Source organism: Mauremys reevesii, linkage group 4 (genome assembly GCF_016161935.1).
Source record: "Mauremys reevesii isolate NIE-2019 linkage group 4, ASM1616193v1, whole genome shotgun sequence".
Lineage (NCBI taxonomy): Eukaryota > Metazoa > Chordata > Testudines > Geoemydidae > Mauremys > Mauremys reevesii.
This window is the reverse complement of record NC_052626.1, coordinates 42159632-42174103: the sequence shown is the minus strand read 5'-3', so window position 1 is coordinate 42174103 and position 14472 is coordinate 42159632. Positions and strand designations below refer to the sequence as shown.

The window sequence follows — 14472 nt, the reverse complement described above, 5'->3', positions numbered from 1 at the left end:
TTTCTGCGTGTCTGACATGGATTTTCCCCCAATGAAATCTGTGACTCTGACAGCCAGAATGTGGAGACTGCAGACCAGTTCTGATATGAGATTAATAGAAATTAGTGCTTGAAAAGGCCAGTTAGATCACTGGTCTGTCTCCCTGGGCCAGTGCAAACTTGCTCCCTATTGTACTAGAGCTCCTCATTCAAAGTACTCTAAGCATTAACATTTTCCTTGGGATGTTCAAGGGGTGGTGATCACGGGCAGTAGTATGGGGACTTCTCTACACACTTTGATATGGGGCTGCTCACACCCTTCTTGTGAGGACCAAATTTTCACACACACACACCCCTAAACTGAATCCACAAAGCCTGAGCCTGGATGCACCAACAGGAGACTGCAAATCCAAATGGGAGTTACATGGGCAAGTGTCTCTACCCCTCTTGTGCACAAATGCATTGCTCGGACCTGTACACATGTGCAGCCCAGGCTCCAGTGTTTGAGGAATTTGTCCCTCAGTGTCAGAAATGCTATTATGCTTTCCGCAATAGGGTCATTAGCAGCAAGAGGTTCAGAGACACCAGTTGTACCAATTAATTAGATTGGGGCAGGGCCTGGCCTTCAGCACTCTTGGCTATGTAGAAATAATACATATAATAATAGTAATTAAAAATGTTAATTTTGAAACATGTCAGTCTATTCCTGCTGAGAAGAACTTCCCTACTTACGAACTTTCAGTCTTCCAGGCTGAGCACATGGTTGTAGCTTTTCTAATAGAGATGCTATCAGGTCAGATTTGAGGCCAAATGTAGGTATTTTTAAAAAAATCAAATAGACACAGTTTTTTAAAAGTAGTAACACCTTCCCCTGCTGCATATGTAACCCAACATTCTAGCATTGTGCCAGGGCATGAGACCAGAAAGGGAAATTGACTAGAAACTGACTAAAGACAAATGTGAAACTAATTAGTGTGCTGTCATTTTCCAAGCTGAATGAAGTGCTGAAAGAAAATAAACATTAAGGGTGAAAAGCAGATTGGATTTAAACAAATTCCTTCAGCTTTAGTAATCTAAAGAGCTCTTAGTAACATAAGGAGGAAGGGGGAATAGTTTGTTTTTTAATATATGATTTTGTCCTGACACCATCCCGTTAAGTCTGCATATCTATTCTATAAAATAGGCTATCCCTCTGATACTATCTATTCTATGAAGACCTGTTTTTCCAAAGGACAGAAGCCTAAGGCAACACACATGCAGTTATCTAACTGGCCCTTTGTATGCACAAATACCTGTTTTGTGCAAGTAGTCATGATAATACTGCGTGCTAAATAGGCATGCAGTTGTGTGCATGTTTTATCATGCAGTGCTGGACTCCTGCCTTTTGAAAATCAGGCCCTGGATAATTAAGGTTTTTGGATTCACTTTCAAGTTCCCTGTTAGTGTGATCCGTGAGACCCTCCTTCCTCCATTTTCAGAGGCAGCTGGTCAACGGATTTGTCTATAGATTATGCATTTTATACTCATGCTTCTACAAAGCTCTCTGGCTGCAGAGAAAATTCTAGCTGCAGTTATGTCTGTGGTGGAATTCTCAAGATTCTCACCACCAGTCTCGTTTAAACATCCACCAACCCTGCTATAAACAACTGAAAGAAGGTCGCCTTGTATCCTGGCTGACAGCCAAGGATAGAGACAGCTCTGGTGTGAGACAGAAAGTGAACAAAAAAATAGTGTCAAACCATGAATAATCTCAGTGAGGACTGACAGTAACCAAGCCAGACAACCATGATGCTAGATTCTTAATATATAATTTATTTTACTGTCAACAGGGGCGGCTCGAGGCATCAGCACGTCAAGCGTGTGCTTGGGGCGGCAAGCCGCAGGAGGCGCTCTGCCGGTTGCAGGGAGGGAGGCAGGCAGGCTGCTTTCGGCAGCATGCCTGCAGAAGGTCCGCTGGTCCCGCGGCTGCCGCCAAATTTGCGGGACCGGGCATGGGCGCCAAGTTTGTATAATTTTTGGTGGTGCCTAGAACAGGTCCAAGTCCTGCCCCCTACACCTGCCTTGTAAGCCGATATATATCCTACCCCTGTTCACTCCCCCCGGCTTGGGCGGCAGCTGAGACCCCATGTAAAACGGGGTGCTGCAGCACCCCCTGCACCTCTAGTTCCTGCGCCTATGAAAAGAAGGTTAAGCGTGCCCTTCAAGTTGATGCTCAGTGGACAATTGTGAACAGAGATACTGTTTACATCAAAATGTATGTAAAATATAAGCCCAAACATTGGTGGAGCCAGGCCCACATTCCAGAATATTGGTGGAGCATGGGCACCACGGGCCCATATAACTTGCCACCTATGGGACCGGGGACCTCCCGCAGGCAAGCCGCCGAAGGCAGCCTGCCTGCCGTGGTTGGGGGTGGCAAAATGCCTAGAGCCGCCCCTGACTGTGAAGATACAAAATACGCTGCAGTCACAGCCAAACTGAAAATGGGGAAACATGATAGTGGCAGGCAACTCCCTTTGTACAGCCCATATGATTATGTCCCCACCTTTTGTCCTTTTGGAACAATGTGCATGCAACTCTTGAAGGGCTGTACAAATGTAGAATCTGCCCATTAGATGTTTCTCTGGTCTAGGGTTCTCGTGGATACTGGAGTTAAAACAGGAAGCAATGATTGTATCTTGTTAGTGCTGGAAAGAAAGCTGGACAGTCTCTGCTTGTAAAGGGCCCTAGGCCCTAGACTAAAGGACTGGATCAAACTAACCCAACAATAAGCACTAATGCAGCAAGTAACATAGTGTCTGAGGCAGGATCCTGATGGTTTTGGGGATCAGTGGGCTCCATTCTTGGCTACGTGAACAAACACTGGTTACATCGCCACCCCGCCCCATGACCAGATCTGACCCCAAGAAAGTGATATACCTGGTGGAGATCCCCTATGTCCCACTGCCCCGTCTCCACTGGCTGGTGTTAGCAAACCCCATCTTTGTTATTCTAGTAAATAGTAAAATAGAGTTTTTAAAAAACACTAACATCCCCCGCCTAATACATTCCTCCAGCCCCCAACTGGATTAAGGGGCTGTCACCTTGCAGAGCCCTCTCGCACTGCAACATACAGTAGCTGTTAGCACCAGGCATATCTGATCAGTCACATGGATGTTATCCCAGCTAACGGGCCCTACAGTGTAGGGAAGAGAGATTGCAGCTGCAGGGCCCTCCTGGCTGCAACAGCCACACAGCTGCCAAACTGAGGGCCACATTGGCAACAGGTGCGGAGCCCAAGGGCTGCACCTAACTTCATTAAGATCAAACAGAGTGAAGCCATCTTTTGCAGTTCTGCAGAGCTGGAGCATGCAGAGCTGTGGCACACAAAGCTGTAGTACACAGTCTGCACCCAGGGAGCCTACGGGGGCAGCCTGTTCTCAGGGTAATTCACCTGTGGGGAGTGCAGTAGGTGATACCATTTTGCTCTCTGCCAGGTAGCTTTAAGTTCCAACCAGGGCTAACAGTGGCTGCTTGGGAGATGGACTGAGTCAATGCATCTTCACATACCCAGGCGGTGTCCTCTCTGATGATCCCAGTCCACTTGGGAAGCTGAACTGCTCAGCTCTGGGACCCTGGCAGAACAGGGGTTTGCAAGTGATTTGCACCTCTGTGCTGCTCTGAAGGCAGACTATCCACTGCTGGTTGAGCTCAAGCAGTGAATTTGACCTTCACAGTCCCAACGTGCAATGTGTCAGCTTGATCTGAGTGGCCTGGAGGCTCTGTAAGGGCCACATTTCCATATTAAAGGTGAGGATGGATGTGGGCTTCAATGTTGAAATACCTGGGTCACGTGCTGGGCCATCCCTAAGTCTCCTAGGGGAATAATACAGAAATGATGGAGATGCTGTGGGATCAAAGGACCATGTGGGGCTCTGCAGTGGCTGAGCAGAAACCTGTGCTGTCCCAGTGCCAGTCCTTTGCAGTTCGTCCCCACCTCCCTTGGAATGAAAGCTTTTCCCAAGAACTTATCAACACAGGAACATGGCTTGTGAGCACCTTTAGGTTTTTCAGGATTAATGGCTTTCATCCACACACACATTCTTTTTATTTCATGTTGCATCTTTATCTCACTATAATCAATCCACTTAGGAAGTGTCATAGCTCTATTTCAGACTGACTTATGCTGCAATGTTTGTGTGGACACATCCCCATGATGAATTAACTATACTTCTTCAGCTAGTCCTCCGACTTCTATCCCGTTCGATTGTTTCACATCTGAATTGGCCTGTCGGGTTACCTGCACACTCTCTGCTGCTCCAGGGTCATTTTCACAGCATGTCCCATTCTCTTTTTAAATGCCAGCATACATCCAAGTGCATCTATTTGTGGCTCCAGCTGACATCAAGTTCATAGACCTCTAGTCCATTACAGCCACCGTGCCCCTGTGGTTGTGACAGGAGATCCTAGGCTTCCTTGCCAGAGGGAGGCAAGTTCAGTCTTATCTTTCTACTAGTCCCTGGAATGCAAAGTCCTACAAGCTGCTAGCAGAGCAGAGGCAGAAGAAGAGGTTCTCCTGGGACATGAGCCAGGCCAAAGCCAAGGAGCTATGGCAGAAGTATGAAAATGCCAAAGACAAAAACAAGAATTCCAGGAATGCTCCCAGTACCTCGAGTAAGACTCCCAGTCCACATGTGCATTATGAGGACCCCGACCAGATTTTTGCCCGATGCTATACACTTATTTTGGAAAATTACAGTGCTGAGTGGATGCTGTGATTCCCAAGGGAAATAGTTTGAGACATTATAGATAAAGATGTGTGAACACATGATTTAGGAAAATTATAGAAAACCAACCCCCCCCCCCAAAAAAACACCCCAAAAAACCCAAACCCACAAACAAACAAACCCCTCCAATGCCAAAACAGCTTTCCCTTTTAGATCAGACCAAGGTTTCTGGAGAGCAAATACCAGGGAGTTTCCATCCAAGAAAGATCCAGGCAACATCTCCTTACTGTAAACAGAACAAAAGTGTTACAGTTCTCTGAGTCTTAAGCACAGGAGGGTGTCGAAAAGGCTGTTGGATGGGAGCAGTGAGCACCTCTGGGGTTTTATGCTGACTGAGGGAGTTGTGAGTGCATCTGTAGGCTGAGCAGCCAGTCTGTGTCATAATCACCAGCTCTGAGCCCCCCTCTGCTCCTGAGTTCTAAAGATCTCCAGAGGCTCATAGCATCTTCCTGGACACCCCTGCAGGCCAGGAAGCAGACTAAAACATCAGCAGTATTAGCAACAAATCTGCCATCTGGCCCTAGGCAGCGGAGCAACTCAGGAGTTTGGCTTTATTTATTTTTCTTCTGCCTTTGGAGCCTTCACTCTTCATAGAAGAGGGTCTGAGTCTGTCACTAACACACATTGTGGGCTAAGAGATACATAAAACCCTGACTATTCTAAGGAACCCAGCTCAGGTATGTTTAAAAATAATTGTCTCTTATAATTCTTTGACAAACTGAAGCTAAAATCTCATTCTCCATTACCTTGTTTTGTCCGTTGTGCAAGGGTGCTGCTTTGTGGTTGCAGACCTTTGATATATCTAAACACCCTGAGTTTGTTCTTGCTCACCCTGACTTTACACCCATATGAAACCTCATTGATACCAGTGGAGCTGTTCCTTGTTTACCTTGGTAGAAAATACGGGCCCGATTCTGATCATACAGTACATATATAGCGTAGCTATATCCAGGGGCGGCTCCAGACCCCAGCACACCAAGCACGTGCTTGGGGCGGCATGCTGTGGGGGGCGCTCTGCCAGTCCCCGGGAGGGCGGCAGGTGGCTCCGGTGAGCGGCAGAGCGCCCCCCGCGGCATGCCACCCTGCTTGGGGCGGTGAAATGTCTAGAGCCGCCCCTGGCTATATCTCTCCTTCTGCACCAAATAATAAGATCCAGGCAATAGAGATGAGCTTGATGGAGTGCAGAAACTGAGCATGTAAAAGTCAGATTGTAGTGCAAACAGTGGTCCTTGCTCAGGCCTGTAAGCAGCTTAACTGAAAAGCAGGTTTTCATAGGGGCATGTGTCTTGCTCAGCGATTGCTCTGCAGTTCCAGGGAAATGGTCTTTGGTTTGAGCATTATCCTTCAGGAGAAGTTCTTCAGAGCCACCCAGCCTTCCTTTTCCTCCTATATGTTCTGGTGCCTGGGTCATGAGTCTGTTCCCATGAGCTGAAAGACAGTGGAACGTTCAGAGCTTTAAAACCTTTGGAACAACTCGTCTATATTTTTAGCAGAGCTGCTTTTGAAGGCGGTTGAGCAGGCACAGGTATTGCATCCAGGGATGAAGTCACTGTGGGTTCATGGCTTCCTAGATATTAAGCAACACTTTGGTGAGTTCAGCAGTGGGAGGTTCACTAATCCCGGGGGATGTTTCTGGGAGAGGGAGGAGGGAGGAGAGGGTGTAACTGGTAAAATCTGCAGGCAGCCAAAACCCGGTGTTGTAATGTCTGAGTCCGTCTGAGTTTGGAAAGAGCCCCACTGATATCACCCTGTGGAACTGTTAAGAGGCAAAATGCAAGAAAGGAAATGAAGTCCTTTCCAAACACTGCAAATGAGAGAAATTAACACCCACTCCTCTCACCCTATAACTGAGCTTGAAAACTTCTTTCACAGCAAGCCAAACATCCAATAGAGCAATCCTTCATCTTTTCCCCTATTCCCTACAACTTCTCTCTATCTTTCCTTACTTATATTTGTGACAGAGGCCATACCGCCATATCTCAGCTCTTCCTGAGTAATTAAAAATAGACTTTTTAATTGCAAGACCTTTCACACTCATCGTGCATCAAACCAGGACAACACACGGTTCTGTTGCTTAATGAACAGCCTTTATGGAAATGAAGTCAGGCTAAATAAACATTGATTGTTAATCTTCAGTGTGCGTTGTTTTGCTGACATGGTCCATCTTCTGTCACAGGATCCTAGGGAAGAGATGAACACGTTCAAAATAGGAACCAGTTAATCTGGAATAAATGTTCAATACTTCATGGCACTAGCAGTGTAAACAGTGACATCACCAAGTGAACATTTGAACCAAGTGATTATTGCCTTGATTTTTCTCAGCTAGAATGTAGCGCTTTCTGCTGCAGTAACCGAGGGCTGGTGTGCCTTGCTGAGAACAAGTAAAAACAATGCACCTTAGTTTGCTTTGGAGAGGTGCACATTCTCTTTTAACAGGTTGCTGGCTCTGCCTAGAATTCCTGCTCAGCTCCCCAGACTGTACTTGGAAATGTTGGCTGATCCTTCCATCCTCCTCCCCCCCCCCGCCCAACATCTGTGATGGGGAGGGATATTATTCCGAGTTTGACATGGTTCCTGTAACAGGGTGGCCTGCCCCTTTAAGAGCCAAGAGGCCTTGGCCAATCAGCCCTGTTCAATCAGCTGTGCCCTGCTACACCTGTGCAGGGTTGGATTTAAGAGGAAGGAACGTGGAAGGCCAGTAGTGGAGGGCTGGTTGGAGAGCAAAGCAAAAGGCTGTGAAGAGCTAGAGGTGAGCACAAGGGACACAGAGGCCAGTGGAAGACTCCAGGCAGGAAGGCCTGGGGATGAGGCTGAGGGGAGGTGTGGAAAGGAGCCCAGGAAGGGCAAAAGATGAGTGCAAAGGGTAAGTAGAGGAGTGCTTGAGTCAGAGGAGTGAAGACCGACCGCTGAGGAAGGAGTAGTGTTACCACCTGGCTGGTCTTTGACCAGCCTGGCTGGGTTTTTTTGTGGATTTGCCAGTTGCCAGAAAAATAATTTAATCTGCCTTTTTTTTTTTAACGTGGAGCTAAAGGTTTGCATTATTATCACAATACACTGGGATATCTAATATTAAACATTTCTGTGTCCAGCTAAAGATGCTATGATGTTGCTGCTAAAAATAGAAATTGCTGGAATTGGCAAAATCAAATAGCAAATACAAATTCAAGAAATAGACTCAATGGATTTTCTTTATGTATAATGTTCCAAAACATTCACATTCAAGCATGTAGTTTAAATGATAGAATTAATGCTGTTTGGGAAAAAATAATCTCAGTGAAGACGGACACAAACAAAGCAGTTTGGAGAAACATGACCAAGATAAGAAAATGATGTTCTCAATCTTAGCAATATGTGTTCTCTCTCTAGATATAAGTGGCTGTTGAAGGGGGGGTGCGGACTGCCTTATGGTTGAGTGTTGGGGTTGCAGCGGGCTTGCCTTGTGTGGGGGACATTTTTTGCATTTCAAAGGTGGTAGCCCTAGGAAGGAGGAGCTGGGCCCAATTTGAGGCTTGGGCAAAGACTCTGTTTTGTGTTTGGATTTGGATTTGTATAACCCGGAAGGGGTGGGTTCTTGTTAATGACTTAGCAGGAGGGCCAAGTTGCTGAGGGGAAACTGTAGGCCCACCCCATACCACCAGAGGGTGCTCTGGAGGCAGCAACCCTGTTAGCCCTGACCTGGTCTCCTATTCTCATCCCTGTTAAATGGGGAATGTTCCATAACCTCACTAAGGCAATCTGGGAACCAATGACTACCAGGGAACAATTTGTGTAGTGGGGGTACTGAGACCCATTGAACCAAACTATAAACTCTGTATATGATGGAAACCACTTCAAGCCAGGGGGTGTGGCAGCACCCCTAGTTCCAGCACCTATCATGACTACAAAAAGAACAGGAGTCCTTGTGGCATCTTAGAGACTAACAAATGCATTTGAGCATAAGCTTTTGTGGGCTACTGCTCAACGAGAAACTGCTGAACTTGAATTAATATGCAAACTAGATACCATCAATTTAGGCTTGAATAGAGACTGGGAATGGCTGAGCCATTACACACATTGAATCTATTTCCCCATGTTAAGTATCCTCACACCTCCTTGTCAAACTGTCTGAAATGGGCTATCTTGATTATCACTACAAAAAATGTTTCTCTTAATTAATTAGCCTCTTAGAGTTGGTAGGGCAACTCCCACCTTTTCATGTTCTCTGTATGTGTATATATATATCATTCCTATATGTTCCATTCTATGCATCTGATGAAGTGGGCTGTAGCCCACGAAAGCTTATGCTCAAATACATTTGTTAGTCTTTAAGGTGCCACAAGTACTCCTCGTTCTTTTTGCAGATACAGAGTAACACGGCTGCTACTCTGAAACCTATGATGACTACAAGCCACTTTCCTGGATGTTCCATGGCATGTTGTCCTCCGGGCCCCACAAACATCAGCAAGACAGACCACAGACCTTCACATACAGTCTTCAGCCCTCCATAGATCCTGGGCTCACCTTGTCTGATGTAGACACATGGATGTAGATACCATCCGGAGGTGGGGGAGGAGAGTGGATGTGATGTTTATACTCCAGCCTATTAGCAGCGCTGTGCTAGTTAGTATAATACTGTCCCTGAGGAGATAAAAAAAAGTAGCCCATTGAAATTAACTTTCTAAAATCCCTCACTACTTTTTTTAAACATCTAAGGATGGTAGACAGTAAACTAGACAGGAGTCTGCACTGTGTTACGGCTGCAGAAAAGGCCACTAGGATTTTGCAGAGTAGTCCAGAGAAGGGAAGTGACAATCCCTGTCTATACAACTCTGGTACAGTCTCACACAGAATATTGTGTTCTGTAATGGAGAGAGAGATTAGATCTGAGTCTTGGCTAAATGATAACCAAGGAAACCTGCAAATAACTGCAAGAGGGGGCTATGGGGTTATTTAGGGTGGAGCATGAGGTGTGAGTATGAGTAATGGAATGACATTAATAAAAGAGAGGATTTAAAGTGAAGAAGAACAAGCTTTCTGCAAATAAGAGGTATGGGACTGTGGGATTATCTCCTAGGGGATGGGAGCCCAGTATCTGTCAAGACGTTCATAGCAATAATTAATAATTATAATTAATAATAACCAATAACATAAAACTAGACTTGACACAGTGCCAGGGCTGTATAATAGAGAGAACAAGTACAAACTAGAGCAATGGACCAGATGGGAGCTAATGGGTTTTTCTGATTCTAACTGAGGATTGGACCTGGGGGTTGGACTGGAGAAGCTGCGACATGCAAGTGAGTTCTAATTACCTCCCTGCTGTAATGAAATCTAGGCTGAGTCAGTTAAGTCCCTTGGGCTGGGAGATGAATTTGCCTCCCAGGCCTCTTGGCTGAGGCTGCTCAGCTGCAGGAGGTGAGTGTCTTATGGTGTCAGTTTTGACTGTATTTGATGGGAGCGGATCTCCAAGACCCTTGAGCTGGTTTATTACACGATCATACCATAGTTGCCACGCTCTCTCTTCCTTAACCCTTTGGTATCACTGTGATAGGGGCTGTGTAAAAATGCATGAGAGAGCATTAAGAATAAATAGATTTCCCACTAAAGAATGGCCGCAGAGCGTGTGAGTGGCAGCTCCTCCAGGTGCCCAGGAGAGGCCTCCCTCTGGGGCAGGGCTCGAGTCCACTGAAGCCCAGGACGAATTAGCACTTCTTGTGGAATGGTCCCCGACTAACCTGGACTTGAGAGTGAGCTCTGTGAGCAGGAATGTGTCAATGATATGCCAGACTGTGGGAAGTGAAACCTGGCTCTCCTTGCTCCCTGTCCCCACAGGCTCCAGCCCCGTGGTGGCATCACGCCAGCCGGCGGGGATTGCTCAGAGTAAAACAGGAACTGTCTGCTTTATGTTTGAGTCCCAAGCCCATCTGAGATCTCAGCCTGCAGCGAGTTAAACTGCTAGGCCATGAGGCAGGCAGGGGAGGATGTAAAGGACACAGCAGCGGGTGTGTGGGAAACAATTGGAATCTGTGGCCCAGGGGAACAGCTTGGCACCTGCCTTCTCCAACCAACCTTCATATCTCATACTGTTGCTATGACTCATCACTACCTCTTAGAATCATAGAAGATTAGGGTTAGAAGAGATCTCAGGAGGCCATCCAGTCCAACCCCCTGCCCAAAGCAGGACCAACACCAACTAAATCATCCCAGCCAGGGCTTTGTCAAGCTGGGCCTTAAAAACCTCTAAGGATGGAGATTCCACCACCTCCCTTGGTAACCCATTCCAGTGCTTCACCACCTTCCTAGTGAAATAGTGTTTCCTAATATCCAACTTAGACCTCCTCCACTGCATCTTGAGACCATTGCTCCTTCTGTTCTGTCATCTGCCACCATTGAGAACAGCCTAGTTCCATCCTCTTTGGAACCCCTCTTCAGGTATCAAGTATCAGAGAGGTAGCCGTGTTAGTCTGGTTCTGTAAAAGCAGCAAAGAATCCTGTGGCACCTTATAGACTAGCAGACGTTTTGCAGCATGAGCTTTCGTGGGTGAATGCCCACTTTGTCGGATGCAAGAGTGGAAATTTCCAGGGGCAGGTAAATATAAGTAAGCAAGAAGCAAGCTAGAGATAACGAGGTTAGATCAATCAGGGAGGATGAGGCCCTGTTCTAGCAGTTGAAGTGTGAAAACCAAGGGAGGAGAAACTGGTTCTGTAGTTGGCAAGCCATTCACAGTCTTTGTTTAATCCTAAACTGATGGTGTCAAATTTGCAAATGAACTGAAGCTCAGCAGTTTCTCTTAGAAGTCTGGTCCTAATGTTTTTTTGCTGGAGGATGGCCACCTTAAGATCTGCTATTGTGTGGCCAGGGAGGTTGAAGTGTTCTCCTACAGGTGGTTGAAGGCTGCTATCAAATCCCTCCACACTCTTCTCTTCTGCAGACTAAATAAGCCCAGTTCCCTCAGTCTCTCCGCTGATCATTTTCGTTGCCCTCTGCTGGACTATCTCCAATTTGTCCACATCTTTTCTGTAGTGGTGGCCCCAAAACTGGATGCAGTACTCCAGATGTAGCCTCAACAGGGTTGAATAGAGGGGAATAATCACTTCCCTCGATCTGCTGGCAATGCTTCTACTAATGCAGCCCAATATGCCATGAGCCTTCTTGGCAACAAAGGCACACTACTGACTCATATCCAGCTTCTCGTCCACTGTAACCCCCAGGTCCTTTTCTGCAGAACTGCTGCTTAGCCAGTCGGTCCCCAGCCTGTAGCAGTGCATGGGATTCTTCTGTCCTACATGCAGTGATCATGTATGTTTAATTCCTGTCCTGTCTCTGTGAGGTTCTTTAAAAGAAGCCAGAGAGCTTCACAACAGTCCCCATCCCCAGCTCCAGAGCTGGTTCTGAGTGAGAATCTCTACCTGAGCACTGATTGACAGCTACCCCAGCATCAGACATCCTGGGTATGTCCTGGCCCGGCCCACTAGTTCAATTGATGATTATCTCATTCTAATGGGAAGTCATAAGATCAGAGGGAAAATATGAATGAGAGGGTGACGGAGGATTGAGTGTGCCCTGAATGCAACTTGTCTGATCAGGGAGAGAGGGAACTGGTGATTCAGGATCTGAGGAGACCAGCACAGATTGAACAACTGCAGCTGTTTTGCAAGTCCCCAACCCAGATCCACTGAACTCCACTCATCCTGGGCGATTGGCCATGGCAGAAGGGAAACCCTGTGGCGATTGTAAGGATGAGGGTAGGATTTTCAGCTGTCTATGTGGATCCCCTGTTTGGTCTCTGCCCCACAGAACCTTCATTCTAAATTCTGTTTGACACAGAGAGGGACAAAGATAGGCAAACATAGGGGGAAAGGAGAAGAAGGACTGGGGGGAATGAGAGAGGTCCCCTTGTGTCCCAGCTCAAGGCAGCATGTTAACTATTTTTGGCTTTTTGTTACCTTTCCTCCCTCTTCATGTTTCTTTGGTGTCATAGCAGGAGGGAGCTTGAGGAAGGGGTTTTAATAAGGCGAGGGAAGTATCTTGATGAACATGTCTGAAGAATGTTGCAAGTATAAGGGGTAGCATGGAAGGAGGCATGGAGAAACCTGTGGGATAAGTATGGAGGCTGGCATCATTGGTGGAACAGAGAGTGCATGGGGAATACAAATGGAGCCTAGGTCTAAGATGTAGGGGTTGCATGATATTGGGCCTTGAAATCAATGGGGAAGTGATAATACAGCAAGATGAGATCTGTGATGTCAGCCAGAGCAAGTTAATGGAGGACCTAATCTGCTCCTGCAAGTGTCTGCTGCTCCACTTCACCACTTGCATTCTGCTGACTTTGGCTTCCTCTGGTTACAAGCCCTCCTTAGCCTTTTTCACCATGGGGCAGTAGAAGCCTATGCCCAGCAGCTTTCTCTAGATATGTGTAGCTTCTACTGCTGCTGTGAAGGGATCAGTTCATGGGACGTCTTTGTCAAGAATCTCTGGAACTGAATGAACAGATGACACTTCAAGTGCAATTTTACATAGTATGCACCTTTTTAGGTCACCGAAATCCTGGTCTGCAACATTCAGAGGCTCATTAGGCACTTGAAAGCCAGCCTGAGCATCCCACTGCAGGATGTGGACCTCCTGTTAATGTGCCCATGCTGGAAAATGGGGTCGTCCTTCATGTTCCTCCCCCATTTCTTTACCATCATTGCAGTTTACTCAATACTAAAGCAGCTTCCACTCCTGGTGTCTTTATATAATAACAAAATGACTGTTGAATGAATGGGGAGTCCCATGAGGCCAGGGCTGCTCTAGAGTGCAGATTTTCCCTAGAAAAGACTTGCCCTGGGAAGAATGCTAGAGGAAGAGAATCTCATGCTGCAGCTGTGAAGATGTCTGTGATTTGGTGGGTTTAGGTTCTTTCCACAGAGGCTGCTATTTCTGCACTATCTGATCTGGGTGCGATGACTCCTTGCGCTGTGAATCACCATGCATTGCATCCCTTGTTTTCTGTGGACAGTCCATTGTGCTTTGTGATGACATTTTGCTCAGCAGAGAGTGACCAATTGTGATGACTCTGTGGTGGTTAATACACTTCCACTTACTCTTAATAAAAAACCTGTAAAATATGTGATCTATGAAATTGTACTTGTCATGGTAAAACATTCTCGGGGTTGTAACAGTGACTGTAATACAGGGAGCCCACATATTGGCCAGCCAAGGGCCACACTGGCCGTTTGCCAGGTTGACTAATTCCCCTAAAATAGAGCCAGTTGCAGCCACCTTCATCTCTAATCTGGCAGGGAAGGCTGCATGATGCATCAGCCAACGGGTCGTGGTTGATCACATCAACACTAAAGCAGCTGGCTGGGAAATAAAGACTGTACAGGCTTCATGTCTGTATTAACAATGAAGACAGATGCAGGCTGCCCAGTAGAACTCCTCTCAGGAATCTATATTTTATTGTCTTCTAAAAGGCTCTTGGAGCTCCACAAGGCTCAAAGGAAGCCCCTCTTCTGCCAGCCAGAGGGAAAAATCTTTGTCTAAAAATAAATCAAAGGCTGGTCACCCATGACCATGCAGTTGCTGCCTTCCTCACTAGTGTGGGCAGCACCCCATGCAAAAGTCATGTGTGATCATTTTGCCTCGCCCCTAGCTCTGGGACTGGTGTTCTTAACCCATGCAGCATCTGATCTGAGAGCTAAAACCTGAGAAGCTGCAGATTCCTGAGCCGAAGGCACTGGGCGCTGGTACCAGATTAGCTTTT

At 46.7% G+C, this 14472-nt stretch overlaps 1 protein-coding gene across 1 annotated transcript in view; it reads left to right on the top strand.

Moving 5' to 3' along the window:
• Positions 1–7591: 7591 nt before the first annotated feature.
• Positions 7592–14472, top strand: part of JDP2 (Jun dimerization protein 2) — a 49164-nt gene continuing 42283 nt past the window's right edge. Inside the window, exon 1 of the mRNA XM_039538733.1 lies at positions 7592–7607. The gene's annotated coding sequence lies outside the window, so the exon portion shown is untranslated. The remainder of the gene's footprint in view (positions 7608–14472) is intronic.